We start from the raw sequence: 17955 nt of genomic DNA on the forward strand, positions 1-17955 counted from the left end.
TGCTTTATAAAAAGTTTATGCCTAGAAGAAGTCTGAAAGAGAATTTGGTAAAAGCAGTTCCCTTCTTTTCATTAATATTTTTCACATTTTTTTGTAATAGGTATATCACTTTAAAAGTGTAAATAAAAATTTTAATACTTTCCCTTTTAAACTGAGTTTACTAATCATTATCAGATTCCCATTTGCTTTTCCATAACTTGAAGGGAAACTTCTCATTCTGCAGGTGATGTTGATAGATGTGAGAAATAGAGAGGAAAAAGGTATATAAGTAATGTTTTACTTCACCTAATTTCATAAGAAGTGTATAGGCTAATACATATTTAATGAATGTCTCAGTGATTGAAATGATTCAGTAGAAAGCTACTTCTAACTTCTTACTTAAATAATTTTACTTTCCAGTCTTGGCTCTGACAAGAGAGTGTCTAGTTTTAAATAAAGCACTTTTTAAAAATTAGTTTCAGAGGTAATTTAGTGTTCATCAGTTGCATACAAAACTGAGTGCTTATTACATCAAGTGCCCCCCTTAATGCCCATCACCCAATTATCTCATCCAAACCCCCTCCCCTCAGCAGCCCTCAGTTTTTTTCCTAGAGTTCAGAGAATCACTTACAGTTTGCCTCCCTCTCAATTTTCATCTTATTTTATTTTTTCCTCTATCCCCCTATGCTCATCTGTTTTGTTTCTTTAATTCCACATATGAGTGAATTCATATGGCTTATTTCGCTTAGTATATAATACCCTTTAGCTCTGTCTACATTGTTGCAAATGTTAAGTATTCATCCTTTCTGATGGCTGAGTAAGTTCCAGTGTGTATGTGTGTGTGTGTGTGTGTGTGTTTGTATAACACATCTTTATCCTTTATCTGTTGATGGACATCTGGGCTCTTTCCATAATTTGGCTATTGTGGACATTGCTGCTATAAACATTCGGGTGTACGTCCCCCTTTTGAATCACGATGTTTGCATCCTTTGGATAAATACCTAGTAGTGCAATTGCTGGGTCGGAGTGTAGCTCTATTTTTAACTTTTTAAATGTAAATGTAGAATAATTGTTGAAGACTTTATTCTGATATGCTCGATTTTACTTGTGATCATCAAATTTTAATTTAGGATAAATTCTCCAGTTCAGAAATTGAAACACAGAGAGCAGAGTGGTTTGCTACAATGAGTGGCAGTCCTGAGTCCAGAATGCACATCTCCAGACTGCCACTGGAGTGCCTTTCCCCCATGACTCTGTGTCTCCCAGAAGCCAAACAAAATTCAGACTCTTCTTTGGTGTGGAGCAGTTTTAGTTTTGCATTGCTGTTTCATCTGACATGCAAAATATCAGAGCCAATGAATAGGAGAAGAATAGTTTTCTATATGTTTGCTCCACCAAAACTGACCTGCACTGACCATCGAAGCACCAGGACAATTTAGAAGACTTCAGTGCTCAGTACTGGGGCAAGACCCTCCTCACGTGAATCACCAGCACAACATGCTTGCAGACCATGACCACGTGTTCTTTGCCCTGGGGAATGGGAAGTGAACTTGGGAAAGAGTATTTCCAAAAATGCAAACGTCTACAGACAGTTAATAAAGAGACCTTGTGAGAAGGATTCCCTCTGTAGCCTTTGTGCTTCTTTTCCAACGTAGAGCTAAAGAAGAGGGGGATCAATCGGCATGTATTCTGGCTTCCATTTTTGTTTGTGTTTTAACACCGCTCTGGTTGCTTTCCTTTCTATTACTGCTTCAGAAAAACACAATTCCTTGTGGGAAAACAATTATTTTGACTTCGGAAGAAGTTTGCATTTTCTATCCTTTAGAAGTTGGGGATTAAGAAGAACTTCTCTTGAGGGGAATGTGACATGTCTCACGTGGCTCAGTGTTTGCCAATTTCTTGGTAAACTCTTCAGCCTTGGGATCTGGGCACTTAATGCCAAGATTGTATCAGTGGTTTCAAAGGTGTGTATGTCTGTGTATCATCTTAAACAAGGCTCTCTGCGTTTCTGCCCTTATGGAAGCTTCGTAAATTAAAGTGGAGTGTTTTTTTTCCCCCATCACCTTTAAAAACATTTGAAAACTTAACAAAAATGCTTTTCAGATACGTTATATCATGTATTTCTTCTAACACTCCTTTGGGAGTATGTATCACTATTTGCATTTTAAGGATGAAGGAAAACTAAATTGTAGCTAAAAATTGGCAGTACAGTGTGGTCTTCCCATGGCCTCTGATCTCAAATTCCTTGTCCTTTTCCCTATCTCCTGTGATTTATGGCCCATTGCATTCACAGGATTAAAAAGTCACTAAAACTTCTTCACTTTGTGTAACAAAACTCTTTTGAAATTGTACTTGATTGCTTGTGTGAGTCTGTGTAATCTTTTCGAAGTTTCTCTGTGATGGTGTTTTTTGGTAAGATTTGATTCATTTTGCTGTGTTTAAACCCTGAAAATACTTACAAAATGGTGGTTGAATTAAAATAATGGCTTTTGTTAGAAGTATCTGTTTGTTCTGATTCAGTTCTGTTTTTTAAAAAATGCATGGTGAGCACAGACTTAAGCCAGAATACTGGTATTTTTAACTTAAGTTTTCTGTTTGTTTGCTTAGGTAATTCTTTAGCCATCAGGAAGAAGGGTGCTGTCATTAGTTTTCATAGGACAGTCTGTGCTTTCTGTTCTTGATAATGTGCTTTAGACTATCAGTCAGTAATTGTTGGATATATGTGTGTGTATGTATAAACATTTATTATATATTTATGTCTATATATTTTTTCTCTCCAACCCTGTGAGCCCGTCATAAATGAAAAATTCTGATGCTATTTGTTCACCTGCCATACTGCTCTTTGATACCATTTTTCTTTTTGTATCCCTTTGCTCATTCAAAAAATCTTTATGGAGAATCAGCTGTGAAACCTGGACACAGAGAGAGATCTCATGGTTGATAAGTGGTGTGGTCAGGACTTGAATAAAGTCGGTCTGATTAAAAGCCACAGTCTTAACTGCTAAAAGTATATGTGACATTATGACATGTTCTGTGTGTGTGTGTGTGTGTGTGTGTGTGTGTGTGTGAGGGAGGAGATGGGGGAAGCGAGAGAGAGAGAGAGAGAGAGAGATGAAAAGAACATGTAAGACAGTCTTCCCTCTCCCAGTCTTTTAAAGGGCAAAAAATTGGAAGTCATGCAGTCTTCTGTGTGAGCTCAGTGTTGCCTAGACATATATAATGTCAAGAAAATAGGGCTTGGTAGCATTTCTGTGGGAGAACATGGATGCATGTAAGTGAGATTAATCACTCTTAGTGAAAAAGAGACGTTTTCTTAGTGACCGTTATTTTCTAACTTTCAACAAATATTTTAATCCTTAGTATTTCAAAAACTTGAAACTTACAGTGATTGAAATTACTTCATGATTTTATCCTGGAAAAATATTGGGAACACAGAGTGATCTTTCCTCTCTGCAAAGATCTTAGGGCTAAGTAGGGCTAGGTGTTATGGTGAGAATGTAATATAAAATGTGAACGTACTCTGACTTAGTGCTCTACATCAGGGCAAAAGGAGGAAGACTGGACCTAATTCACTGTACCCCTTAATGGGATCCACAGATTGGGTGTTGCTGACCAGAATGATTATAAACAGCTTGTGACCAGACAGACATAAACATTGAGAGTGCTTAGAAACATCTGAGTAATTGGAAGAAATTTGAAAGTGTGATTTTATGCTTGTTGAATTTAATGATAGAAACAATGGCATTTGTATCTTTTGTGCCCTTTGTTTTTATTTTCTTGTTTTTTCTAATTTCATTAAGGTATAATTGATGAATGAAATTGTGTATATTTAAAGTGTACTGATGATGTGACATATGTGTACGTTGTGAAATGATTACCTTAATCAAGTTAATTGACATGTCTGTCACCTCACACGTATACCATTGTTCTTTTAGGGAGAAACTTAAGACTTACTCTCTTAGCAAAGTATACAATATCATATTTTTTTATTTATTTTTATTATATCAGTATTATTATTTTTAGAAAGAGAGAAAGAGAGTGTGGTGGAGAGGGGGTGTGGAAGAGGGAAAGAGAGAATCCCAAGCAGGCTCCATGCCTAGCCCCATGCTGGGCTTGATCTCACAAATCTGAGAGATTTCATGACTGAAATCGAGTATGGTGTTTAACTGGCTGAGCTACACAGACACCTCATGATATAGTATTATTAACGGTAGCTGCTACACTACATTAGATTCCCCAGGATTTATTTATTTTATAACTGAAGGCTAGTACCCTTTGGCCAGCATCTCTCCATCGCCCCTGCCCCTCAGCCCCTACTGATAACCACAATTCTTTTCTGTTTCTGTGAGGTTTTTTTTTTTTTAAAGCTTTCATTTATAAGTGAGATCATACAGTATTTGGCTTTTCTCTTGCTTATTTCACTTAGCATAATGTCTTCTAAGTTCATCCGTGTTATAAATGGCAGGATTTCTTTCTCATGGCTGAATAATATTCTGTTATATATATTCACATGTATGTGTATAGATATCATCACATTCATATACATACATATATATATATATATATATATATATATATATATATGTCACATTTTCTTTATCCATTCCTCTGCTAATGAATACTTGACTGTTTCCATATCTTGGCTGTTATGGATAGTGCTGCAGTGAACATGGATGTTTTTATTTACTTTTTCTGGTAGTTCATCACTCTTTTATTTCACAAAAATATCTGCTTATTTTGGATTGAAAATTTTAAAAAGGCAAACTGGTCCTCTACTACAGATAGTCTGAGAACACTATATTAAACCACAGTCAAGTCAAGTTTGTTATTGAACTGAAAATAATGTGTTTTAAAAACACATTGAGTATAACATACCAGATTAAAATATGTAAATTATAGCATTAGATATTTTCAAAACTTGGTCAATGAGGTGAATAAGATCCAAAGGGTTCTGGGGGTTTGCAACTACACAGAGGCAATTTTTGCCTAATTCCCATGAGAAATTTTGGCAAAAACTTGGAAGAGGCCAAGCCTTACTAACTAGCCTAACAGTTGAGTATCTTCACAAAGATATCCTGAGGATATCTTTGCTTCGTTTCTCACCTAAGGAATTGTTGTATAAATATTTATTCATTCATTCGTTCATTCGATGACTGTAGGGTTCCTTATGAGTGCTCATCACCACTCTCTGCATAGCAGAATGTGCTGATGGAATAATAAGGGGGGGGTTGTCTGTATACATACAAACATTTTTAGAGATGATTTAAATTTGATTTAAATTCAGGATCTTTGAGTTCCTTGAGTGACCCTTGAAGAACTCAGGCCTTCTAAGCACATTTACAGAATGTTCTTAGCTGGTTGGACTTCAGCCATGCTTTTCCTATTCTCTTGGCCCGTATCTATTACCCCAGTTTTTTTAGCTTCTGCTTTAGGAATGGACCCAGAAGATAGCAAATGGGGCAGGACAATGGAAATCACAGAAGAATGCAAAAGCTAAAGCTGGGCCATGGTTGCAGAAGCAGCCTCCACTGCTAAAGTCATTGGCTTTGGCAAGTAGGTGTGGGATGTGTGAGTCATCGGGGAGACAGCAGCCTACATGCATACCAGTGTCATTTTAACATAAAGTTAGCAACATATGTGTAACACAGAAATCAAACAAGACCTTACTGCTGAATCAGCCAGTTTGATTCTCCACCAGGCAGAGAAAGCAAAATTACAGTACAATTCCTGCTAGAATCCCATTTGGCAAAGCATAACCTCTCACGTCCCGCTGAGTGATCTTTTGGGAGTTCTAAAGACATAATATGCCTTTAGAAAATAACATAATCTTTCCCTTTCATTTTGACTTCCTTTTATTTTATTTATCTTGATTTATCACTGATAGGTTTGTTGTTATCATAAAAGAGAAAGTTTCCATCATAGATGGCATTCATGATGCTAAGTTGTATAATAGTGTGTTCTATTGATGGATGTCCAGATAGCTTTGAGTGGGGGAGGCCTAACCATTCAATCTCTGTCAGCAATTAGGCTGGATTCATAAATAAGAACACATGTGGGGACTGTGGTATTGACTAGAACAGCTAGGTACTTTTTAGCAAGGTTTACAATGTCTTGATTTTTCTCCATGTGATGTGTATGGGAGAAGTTGGTGAGGTCAAGAGGAAATAAGCGTAAGTCAAAGGGAGACTTGTAAAATAAACAGCAACATCTGGCAAATGACTTCCTCCCATGTACATAGGAAGGACTCTTATTTGGGGCAGTGACTGAAAAATGTTTTTCTTGGCAGCATGTTAGCCTAATGTCCCTCCGATTTGAAAATGAGGTTTGCTTAAGGTTATGATATTTCTCTTGCCGATGGGGTGGACTCTAAGGCCTGATGCTTATAATAGCAGCCATCCATTTGGCCATTCTTAAGAATCATTAAGTTTACTCTGAAGTGTTTTCAAAAGATATTTAAACATTAAAGCCTCAAAATTCTTCCTTATCTAAACTTTTGTTTATATCTTCTTAGTGCACTGTATTATTTACACTGGAGAGGTCTGGTGCTGCATTTCTCTTTTCACTTTGCTCAGTTAAGAAAAAGAACATTCAATTGCAACGATTCTATATATCACCTCAGACATACCAACATGTACAAGCCCTTTGTAATTTCTTGATATGTAACCATTCACATTAAATGATGAGGAATAAATTTAATATTCAATAATTTGATCTTTTATATCTCATCACTGGCTTTAGGAAGGATACTTGCAGGCCTTTTCTTACCAAAATAGACAGATTTTTATTGTTTTTGCAGCCTAAAAAAAATAAATAGAAATTAAAACAAGCATATACTAGGCAAATAAACTAAACAGAAGTTTATAGAATAAAAAAATTGGGGTCTTTCATTTAGGTCATATCAGATGACAATTCTGTGCTGCGTTTGTGCAAACTCAGATATGAAGTGTTAAAAATTATTATTTTCATATGGCATTCATTATCTTTAGGTTAATACAAAGATAGCACAACTTTATAATTCCATTGTGGGACTTGTGTAATTTGCTTCTCCATGTGGTGGTGATTGAGAGGTATTTTCTCAGTTCTGGGGAAGAGAGTGGGATACGGGCACATTCCCCTGGGGGGGGCTCAGTGGGATATAGTGTCCACTGAATTTCCCATCTCACTGCTCTTCCCTTCCTCCCATTTCTGTCACTGCCATTTATGAAAAGCAGATGGAAACAATGTGATGCACACATAGAATAATCCTTTTTAATGTTATGGGAAATGTGCATGCCTTAGTTTTGGGATTTTTTATAATGGTGCTTTTTTTTACGTGCAAGTCTTTTACATAGTGAAACCATCTGCTCTCCTGAAGCCACATACTTCTTAACGCAGGACTCTTTGACAGGCTTGCAGACTTCAGGTGTGACTCTATCCATGACCTACAAGGGAGAGAGAAAAGTTCTGGGATTTCCAGTGGGGGAATTTATCAGAGTAGCCATTATCTGGATAGCAGGCCTACAGGGAACTAAGTAGGCTTGCTCAGCAATCTTACACGAGTGAGGAAAACTGTCAGAGTCATGCACATAAGTTAGACATCCCTACCACTGTTAGAAAAAAAACAGTGTAAAGGGTATGATGTACCTTCTTTTTAATTTTTTTTAAGATTTTATTTATTGATTTTAAAAGAGAGAGAGAGAGAGCATGAGTCGGGGTGGAAGTGGCAGAGAGCCTAATGCAGGGCTTGATCCCAGGACCCTGAGCTGAAGGCAGGTGCTAAACTGACTGAGCCACCCAGGTGTCCCTTTTCATAAATTTTCTTTTAAATGAATTTCTTTCTTTCTTTCTTTCTTTCTTTCTTTCTTTCTTTCTTTCTTTCTTTCTTTCTTTCTTTTTTTCCTTCTTTCTTCCTTATTATTATTATTATTTTTTAATTAGAGAAAGCACAAGCATGGAGAGGGGCAGTGGAAGAGGGAGAAGCAGGCTCTCTGCTCAGCAGGGAGCCCAATGCAGGGCTCCATCCCAGGACCCTGGGATCAGGACATGAGCCAAAGGCAGATGCTTAACAGATTGAGCCACCCAGGAGCCCCATAATTTACCTTCTTCTAGCGACTACAGTGCAGTTTAGAGGGGGGGGAGTGCAATCTCTACTTGGGGACTTCTGACACAAGGAGTAGCTTTTGAGTCAGTGAGTTAGGGGTGGTGGAGGAATTTAGAAGAGAGCATCCCATGAAGAGGAAATCACATTCAGTGATCATTTATTTCTTTTAAATGACAAGAGGCCCCGTGCTCCTGAGTATCTTCCTCCAGAGCTTCAGACCCACATGACCAGTAAGCCACTGCAGTCGCTCCTTGACTGTACCACCAGGAACGTGTATTGGTTATGGCGCATTAGAACAGAAGTAGGCTCGAGGAAAGCTTTTACTGAAATTGAGGACTCATTAACCAGAAGGGGGAGGACTGCAGCCATGAGAAGGCAAGGGAACCAGGTTTGGTTGGCGGTCTGGGACTTTCTTGTTTACAGTGGTAGATTGACTTTCTCGGCACCGCGGTGAAGGTGGCAGGCAGTTTGTGGGTTCCCCATTGCTCACAGGTTTACATATCCAGCTGCATAGGTTGAGTAAATTCTCTTTTGGACTTTATTCCTCTTAACAAAGATCAGCAAAAAGTCAAAATAATCTACATCATTATCGTAACCACTAACCTATAACATAGAACAGAGTAATCAACAAAAAAATATGTAGAGGGTAGGTCCAATTTTGGGGCCATTGACAGAGTGGGAGGAAGTCGCATTTTGTCTAAAAGATCAGCACGTCCTCTGGCAGTGGTTTAATTCTTGCCTAATGAATGTAGGTAAGCAGCCTGCGGGTGGGGCTTCCTGTGACATGACCTGTTCTAGGATGGTTAGCTGCAGAGGGACAGGGAAGAATGGAACTGGGCACACACCCTGGGGGCAGCACTGGCAAATGTGAGATTGGTTCCTAGTTCTGGAAGGTGTGTATTCTGGGTGTTTTATTAAGCCACAGGTAGAAAACAGCAAGGCAGGCACTTAGGCACATGCAGAATGAGGACTTAGTTTTAGCAAATGGCTGTCAGAGTGAGTTAAAGTGTGGAGTTAAAGTGAGTTAAAGTTAAAGGACTGATGGGTTTCAGAGGCTGAGACATAACTCACCCCGCAAGCTCATGTGAAGAGAAGAGGGCTTAGGGATCCAGGATCAGGGATGGGGTGGGGGTGCTCGGGAGGGTTGAGGAGGGGGTCAGTGTGGGAGGATCAGAGGAGTGTCCTGTAAATGGATAATAAAGGCTTCTGACTTTATTCACAAGATAATTTCTTGGTGAGCTGAGAAAAATATGGAAGCTTTTTATATTTCTGTGTTTCATTAGTCAAGATCAGGATAGGCACCATCTGAAAAGTTACTTCCGTATCAGTTTACACATAACTTGTCAAAAACACAAACAGTGAGTTGACTCTTACCTTGTCACTGACTTACATAACAACCCAGAGACAATTTCTTGACGTAAAATGCAAAGCTGTAACCAGAAAACTGATAATCACACTATATGGTAGAGAGAAAAAGCCTTATTTTAGTGGAGGATTCCCAAATGATATTTTCATTTTTAAAAAACTGTGACCAAAGATACCTGTTTTGAATAACTATTTCCCCTTCCCTCCCCCGCCCCACAGTTTGATTTCTTTCTTGTTCTGAGGGAGATGGTAATGAACATATATGTGGAAATGGAATGCTGAATTGTTACATTTCCTATTTTCTTTAACAGTTTCCTCTGTTATTTCCTTCTTGGATTCCATATTCCTTGTTAATGATGAATACCAGAATATCTGGTATTCCAGAACCTTCACGAAGCCTTTTTAAAGCTATTCTACCACCCATCAGAATTTTGCCGAATATTTTTTTTCTCATAGTCATTACTATGAATCTTAATACTTGATTTTATTTTTTTAATTTTTTTAAAGATTTTATTTGTTTATTTGACAGAGGGAGAGCACAAGTAGGCAGAGAGGCAGGCAGAGAGAGAGGAGGAAGCAGGCTCCCCGCTGAGCAGAGAGCCCGATGCGGGGCTCGATCCCAGGACCCTGAATCATGACCTGAGCCGAAGGTAGAGGCTTAACCCACAGAGCCACCCAGGTGCCCCAGTACTTGATTTTAGTTATGTGTTTTATGTAAGCCATTCTTCCTTCTCACCGAGACTGTCAGATTCTAAATCTTTGTTCTTTGCTGAGCTTTGTCTTTTTATGGAGAATATCTGCTTTTCTCTTGTCTCAAATGAATGTCCCATTTCCCCTTGAATCTTGCATCAGTGTTCCAGAACCCAGTTTCCCATACTTGAGTCCCTTCCAGAAGAGACCATAGGCCCTAATAGTGCATTAACAAAAACAAAACAAAACAAAACAAAAACCAAAACAAAAAAAAAAAAAAAAAAGGATTTTATTTACTTATTTGCCAGAGAGAGAGAGAAATAGAGAGCAAGCACAAGCAGGGGGAGCTTAAGGCAGAAGGAGCAGCAGTCTCCCCACTGAGCAAGAAGCCCGATGCGGGACTCCATTCCAGGACCCTGGGATCCTGACCTGAGCCGAAGGCAGATGCTTAACTGACTGAGCCCCCCGGACATCCCCCTAACAGTGTATTTCTAATACCAGTCTCATGGACTTTTGCCTGTGACTTACATTATATATTTTTTCATTTGCCCACCCCTTCTCATTCTCTCTACTACTCATTCTACCTATTTGAGTATGTGACCTTTTAGAGCTGAGTTAGGAGAAAATCATTCTCCTTCTTGTGTCTCTTTTATTCTCTCAGTACCATACTTAACAACACTCTGACAGCAGATGTGTGGGGGTTTTCTCAAACCAAGCAAGTCCCTCTGACATCAGTTAGATACCCTAAAATTTAACTCAGTTCTGACACTGTTTACCTGGAGGTGGCATCAGTTGCCACAGATTAAGGGCTCAGTCCTGCAAGAATGCCTCCACTTCGGACTCTGATCACAAGTAGTAGGTTCCTAGGTTACCCACAGCTTTCGTCCAGCTTGGCTCCGTATCCGAGGTTCCCATGACCGCCTCCCCCTTGGATTTGATTGTTTGCTAGAACAGCAATCAGAACTCAGAGAACACTTAACTTACACTTACCAGTTTATTATATAATAATAGATATGACAAAGGATAGAGATGAGATGAAGAGATATATAGGGCAAGATATGTGGGAAGGGCATGGAGCTTCTGTGACTTACCCTTCTCTGTGACTAGCTTCTCTGGGTATGCCAGTTTCCCAGTACCTAGAAGCTCTCTAAACCCTGTACTTTTGGGATTTTTATGAAGGTTTAATCACATACTCTTGATCGAGCCTTAACTCCGTTTCCAGGCCTTGTTCCCTCTTTGGAGAATAGTTGGTATGGCCAGAAGTTCTGAGCTTCTCATTGTGGGTTGGTTTTTCTTGTGACCAGCCCCCATGTTGGATACCACCAAAAGTCACTTCACTAGAACAAAAGATACCACTATCACCCAGGAAATTCCAAGGAATTTAGGAGCTCTGTGTCTGGGACTGCGGTCAAAGACCAAATATAAGAACAAAAGGTATTTCTAGTGTTCTTAACACTTGGGAAATTACATGGGTTTTAGGAGCCCGATGCTAGGAACCAGGGTTACTAATATACATATTTTCTCTTTCACAGAACTCATGCTAGATTGTACCCCCAAGGCAAGTTTTCTAGACTCTTGACTATAGTCCTCCTTGATCTGAAGCTCCCTGTGACCTATATTTTGTCTCTTAATGATCTTTTAAAATTTTCCCCTATATTTTTGCTATTTAGGTCTATGCCTCATCTCTGCTACAATATTTAATCTCATATTTATGGCCACAATGTAAGAAAAACACTGTTGTCTCCATTTTACAAATTCTGGAACAGAAGCTTTAATAAATGGCGTCACGCCCAGTGCCAACAGCCCACTCGTAGATGGTAGAGAAATGATTCAAATCTAGGTCCTCTTTCCTCTATATCACAGAGAAGAGGAATAGAGAAGCTCCATAGGGCAGACCTGGATCTCGTCACTGAGAAAAAATGCAGCTGTGGAGAAGGCTTTCTTGCTATGTGGATAAATCCTCATAGTTGGTGGGTACTTCATAGCGGCCTTGACAGTGGTGTTCATTTTTTTTTTAAAGTAATGGGTTTCGTCGTGTTACTAAGATGAAGATAAAATTCTAGTTTGGATACTTGTGGGAACTTAGCTTTCTGAATGTGTAATTTTGGAAGGAAAATGATCTGAAATAGGAGTCTCAGCTTGCTCTATTTACGTTCTTTCCTATTGGTTATTTGAAGGGACATAAACTACCTGAATTTCAGATTGTCCCCAGGAGAATATTTGTTATAGAAATTTTGTGGGAGGGCGCCTGGGTGGCTCAGTGGGTTAAGCCGCTGCCTTCCGCTCAGGTCATGATCTCAGGGTCCTGGGATCGAGTCCCGCATCGGGCTCTCTGCTCAGCAGGGAGCCTGCTTCCTCCTCGATCTCTCTTTCTGCCTGCCTCTCTGCCTCCTTTTGATCTCTCTCTGTCAAATAAATAAATAAAATATTTTAACAAAAAAAAAAAAAAAGAAAAAGAAATTTTGTGGGAAAAGGTCACTATGACTTAGAGAACCCACACTTTGGGGGGAGAGTGTTTAGAGCTAATTTTCTGGGGAATTATTGTTTCCCATTGAAAGGAAAGTTCAAAAGTGTCTCCTTATTTTTCATTTAATCTTATCCAGAATGTCTAATATCCAGTTCCCTATCATCTGCAGTTATCACAGTGTGTCATTTTAATTTAAGGGGGAGGGTATGTAAATAGTATATGCAAGTGATCTCTCTATAGCATCTTTGTGTTTCTGTATACACGTAGGAAGTTTGTTTTAGTTGTTAAATCATTGACTAATCAGTATGTTGGTGTTCAAAACACAAAACTTGCTGCAGAATGATAAAAGGGGCATGCTAAATTTGGATTTGTTGATTTGTTGAGGGGAACTAATGTTAGATTTGTCAAGGGAGAAATTATAGATTTCATAAGTCATACTGAAGTAAGAATTGAATATGATTATAAGACACTATATATGAAATTAATTTATGTTTAAAACAGATATAAATATAGAAGATACTGTATGTTTACAATCTCCTTTAGCTCTAAAAATGCCAATAACAATAACTGATATTTGTGCAAAGAAGATGGAGAAAGAATAGCCAGAGGGAGAGAAGGAAAACCGGAAGAGTGAGCATCAATAGAGCTACGGGGAAAGGGTATTTTAAGAAGAACTTACTAACAGTCATGAATATAATGTAGCAAAGAAGACAAAGTCAAACGTTGTTAGAACTGTGAGATATCAGCGTACTTAATGAGTATAGTTGCATTGGAGTATTAAGGGACAAAGTCACAATGAAACACTGAGGAAAGTGTAAGTGGTGAATAAATAGAATCAATGAAAAAATATTTTGAGAATGTTTTTGTGAAGAATAAAAGATATCTTGAAAGGAGTCTAGAGGACATGTAGATTAATGATAGTTTTATTTATTTATTTATTCAAATTTTTCTTTTTTAAGATTTTATTTTTATTTATTTGAGAGAGAAAGAGAGTGTGTGTGCACATGAGCAGGGGAGGGGCAGAACGAGAGGCAGAAGCAGACACCCTGCTGAGTGTGGAGCCTGACACAGGGCTCTGACCCAGGACCCTGAGATCATGACCTGAGCCCAAGTCAGCCACTTAACCAACTGAGCCACCCAGGCGCTCCTAATTTTTATTTATCTTTTAATTAAAGTATAGTTGACAATTTTTGTTTCCTTTTCAATGGAAAAGACTTGAAATATTTAAAAGCCAATGGCAAAGATCCATTTGTTGAGAGAAGTTGAATATTAAGGAGAGGAAAGGGTAATCCATGGTTCATTAGGTGAATGAGGAGAGCATTCAAAGCAGAATGAAAGCAGTGGCCTTATACAATGCCGAAGTCAGCTTCTTCACTATCACAGGAAGGAAGGGTGAGAATACTGGTAGGGAGATCTGTATATTGGTAATGCATAGCTAGCGAATTGGCAAGATGTTATTAGATGTGTAGACCACAGAATCTAAACCTGAAAAGGAGAAAGTTTAGAAAGATCACTGAAGTTGTGGAAGAAAGGTCACAGCAAGCAAACTAGATGAAAAAGAGGTTACAGTCAGAGTGGGCTGTTAAGCTCGTGCTTTTGGGACTGGAGCAACTCCACATGATGACAAGGTTCCAGGTGTAACCTGGAAGTATGTGCTAATGTAGAGCACTGGAGAGAAGGGTATTGGAAACAAGCTGGCTAAGATGCCAAGACGCCAGGTTGTGATTGTCTTTATGGTTGTTGTAGTCCTCCACGGGGATGAAAATGGATGGAAAGCACAGGTGGCTAAGCCTGATGATGAAAGACCTGAAGCCAGGAGGGGCAGAGAGTAGGAGAAAGTTGTGGGTCAAAAGGCATGGGTCCCCACAGAGTAGGATGTTTTACTAGAAAGGAGAAGGACAGCAACTGGGGAAGAAGGAAGGTAGGAAGTTCACTTTCAACTCTGTGTCCTTGGGGTGTGTGAGAGTAAGGAGTCATCACTGCAGAAGTTTGCAGAGAAAGTTGTATCTTAGGAGAAGTTTGGGGTTCAGGTACAGTAAGAAGATGCAGAAACATTTAGGATAGGTTGTACAGAGTTTGTTGATTTTGGAGCAAGAATTCTAGATGGCATAGTGGGTAAACGTAGGGGAGGGCAGCTCTGGGGATGAAGTATATAGTTATTATGGGCAGATGGTGTGTAACAGCCCTGGCTCCCAAATTATAATGTGTATTCAAATGGCCTTGTTCAAATGCAGATTGTTATTCAGTAGATGGGGGAGGTGAGGACTGAGATTCTGCTTCCCCTCGATGTCTCCCTCCTCCCTTCCTCCCTTCCTTCTTTCTTGAGATTCTGCATTTCTAACAAGCTCCTAGGTGACATGGATGCTGTTGGTTCCAGACAAGTACTTTCTCAAGGGATTAGAGAACACATCTGTTTCCAGGTTTCCTGTGCTGTCCACAAGTAGAGCATCCCAGTGAAACCTGTTGTAGACCAAAATGCTTAAAGCCAAGAAGCAATTAACTGGGCGCCTGGGTGGCTCAGTGGGTTAAGCCTCTGCCTTCGGCTCAGGTCATGATCTCAGGGTGCTGGGATCGAGCCCCACATCGGGCTCCCTGCTCAGAGCGGAGCCTGCTTCCCCCTCTCTCTGTCTGCCTCTCTGCCTACTTGTGATCTCTCTCTCTCTGTCAAATAAATGAATAAAATATTAAAAAAAAAAAAAAGAAGCAATTAACTAATGTTAATTTATATGGGAAAACATGAACATTCCCAGCCCCCCCAAATAACTTCTCTTATGCTTTTCTGGTACCTTGCAACACATCCTGCTAACAAATGCAGAAAATAAATGGAGATAAAGCACAGATCCTCACAGACACTGTTCAAGGCTGTGGCGGCTTGACGCTGAGATGTTGCTGTATGTAATTTCTGGGGAAGGAGCTTGACTGGCTGCTCTGGCTGCTCAGGTTTGTGCCGCCTTCATAAAGGCTTGGTCCAAAAACACATGCTGAATGCTGTTTTTGCTTTTCACCTTTTTATTGTAAAAGCAAAATTACTCTTCACATTTCTTTTGTTAGTGAAAATAGGTACTTATGTAGGTCTTTCATAAAAGCAAAGTGGTGTAATGTGTATTTTCAAAAAGTGGGGGGTACCTGTATTTGGGGGAGAGGAGAGGGAATACACTTTTGTTGCTGATTGGTGAAATTAGGGATCGTATTAATTAACATTTATTAAACTTACTGTATCTCAGAGGCTCTTCATATGCATTATGTATATAAACTCATAGAAATCCTCCCAATAACCCTTTGAAGGAAATACTATTATTACTCCCTTTTACAGGTGGATCAGTGAAGCATTTGTTCAAGGATGTCCATCAGGTTGTGATAGGGCAAGGATTTGATCCCAGGCAGCATCAACCAGAGCTACCCTGCTTTGCTATTTATGAGAGGCATGGAAGTTGTTTCAAGAGTCTATGAGCAGAATGAACACTGGGGCTAGTGATTAGAGATTTTTTTCTCTCTTTGTAGATGCTTTAGAAATTTTTGAATAAAGGAATACAGTATTTCATTCTTACAATTCAGTGGCCTGTACAGGGTGTAACTTCTTAGATAGGAATTTGCAGTGATTTTTTTCCCCTCCACTTTTTGTTAACTTCTATTTTCACAGACATGTGAACATAGTTCTAAATTTAAATCAGTAGCTGTAACTATTTCTGTGCTCACTAAATGCAGTCATGTGTTTATTGACTCTCCCAGATCTTGCTTGTGGGTTGGAAGCAGGATGGCGGCAAAGCACCCCAGTGCTCTTCTGCTCCATGGTATTATGCTTGGACAAATAATGATAAAGACTCTTATGTATTGTTTGGTCAACCTTAGTGCCTGTTTGTTGGTGAACACTTTGATACTTGTAAAAGCTCCCATACAACCTTCCTGAAGAGCTGGTGGGTACACAGAAGGTCTCTAGAAACTGAAATCTTACTTAGGACAGCTGGAACGTAGTATCTCCCTTTCTCCATCAAGCTGGCAAGCTAGTCCTCTTCTCTTGGCAAACGGATCACATTCTTTCCAGTTTGGCTTTCACTAGCTATATTCCTAAGAGAATCTACAAAGAGAGTAAAGAATAGAAAGATTTTTTATCTTTCATGGAAAAAAAAAATCAAGTATTTTCTTTTTTTTTTCAAGACCCTAACTCCTTTATAAAGGTGGTATTGCCTAAGGAATGAGATTCAAGTGATGATTGAAACTCACTGTAGTGAAAGAGACCATGCTTGGATTCAGGTAATATTTAGCTAGAAATTTCTTGTTGGTCTTATACCTTAAAGGTAAAGGACTTGAAGGGGTTTCAAAGCTCATATTTCATGATTAAATAATCTGGTCTCAGGTTTCTGCTAGAAGGCAGTTCATAGATGAAAAGGATGGTGGCCTAAGAATTGTTTAATAATAAAGCTATTGGTGTCAGTATTAAGTTTTAGATCAGTCACATTTCTAAAATCAAACTCTGGAAAGAGTGAATGGGGTGAAATATGGACATTAGGTACACCAATTTCCTTTGGAAATTACCCTCAGGCTCCTGTTTGGTCACTTCTTGCCTAGAGCAGTATGTCAAACACCTCTGCACCTTGTCTTTATAAATGGCAGCTTCAGTCTTTGGAATTGCTAAACAGAATAAACAAGTTTTAAGGGGAATTAAATACATACCTTTGATCACTAGTGATACTATGTGAAGAGTGTGCAATTGTGTTACTGTTGATACTCAAACTAAGGCTCGGTTTATTTAAACGATAGCTTGCTGTTTTAATTGGGCACCATTATCTTCTGCTTAGAACAGTCCAAAAGCCTCTTAACTCATTTCCCATTTTCCACTCTCACTCCCTACAATCCATTCTCCATACAGCAGCCATAGAACTTTAAAAAACAAACAGCCCCCCCAAATACATCACATCCCATTCTTGCTTGTTTTAAAACTTTATAATATTTTGGGGTGCCTGGGTGGCTCAGTCAGTAAGCGTCTGCCTTCGGCTCAGGTGATGATTCCAGCCTCCTGGGATTGAGCCCTACTTCAGGCTTTCTGCTCGGTGGGTGGGAAGCCTGCTTCTCCCACTCCCCTTGCTTCTGTTCCCTCTCTCACTGTGTGTCTCTCTTTGTCAAATAAATAAATAAAATCTTTAAAAAGAAAAAAAAACACCTTTATAATCCTTTATCTTTGCTGTTAGAACAAAATCCATACTTCTTATGTCATGTAATCCCTAATTACTTCTCCAGCTTTTCTTTTCTTTTTCTTTCTTTCTTTCTTTCTTTCTTTCTTTCTTTTTTTTTTTTTTTAAGATTTTACTTATTTGAGAGAGAGAGAGATCATAAGCAGGCAGAGAGGCAGGCAGAGAGAGAAGAGGAAGCAGGCTCC

At 39.1% G+C, this 17955-nt stretch overlaps 1 long non-coding RNA gene across 2 annotated transcripts; it reads right to left on the reverse strand.

The window, feature by feature from the left end:
* Window positions 1-8377: 8377 nt before the first annotated feature.
* Window positions 8378-10973, reverse strand: LOC309862920. Of its 2 annotated transcripts, none has more exons than XR_014310793.1 (3): window positions 10891-10973; window positions 9434-9515; window positions 8378-8605 (listed from the first exon to the last, which is right to left on the reverse strand). It is a non-coding gene; the product is annotated as an uncharacterized lncRNA (long non-coding RNA). The 2 variants fall into 2 exon arrangements; XR_014310794.1 differs by lacking the exon at window positions 10891-10973 and adding an exon at window positions 10161-10235.
* Window positions 10974-17955: the final 6982 nt, after the last annotated feature.

The sequence above is a fragment of the Mustela nivalis genome (assembly GCF_964662115.1).
Source record: "Mustela nivalis genome assembly, chromosome: 4".
Classification (NCBI taxonomy): Eukaryota; Metazoa; Chordata; class Mammalia; order Carnivora; family Mustelidae; genus Mustela; species Mustela nivalis.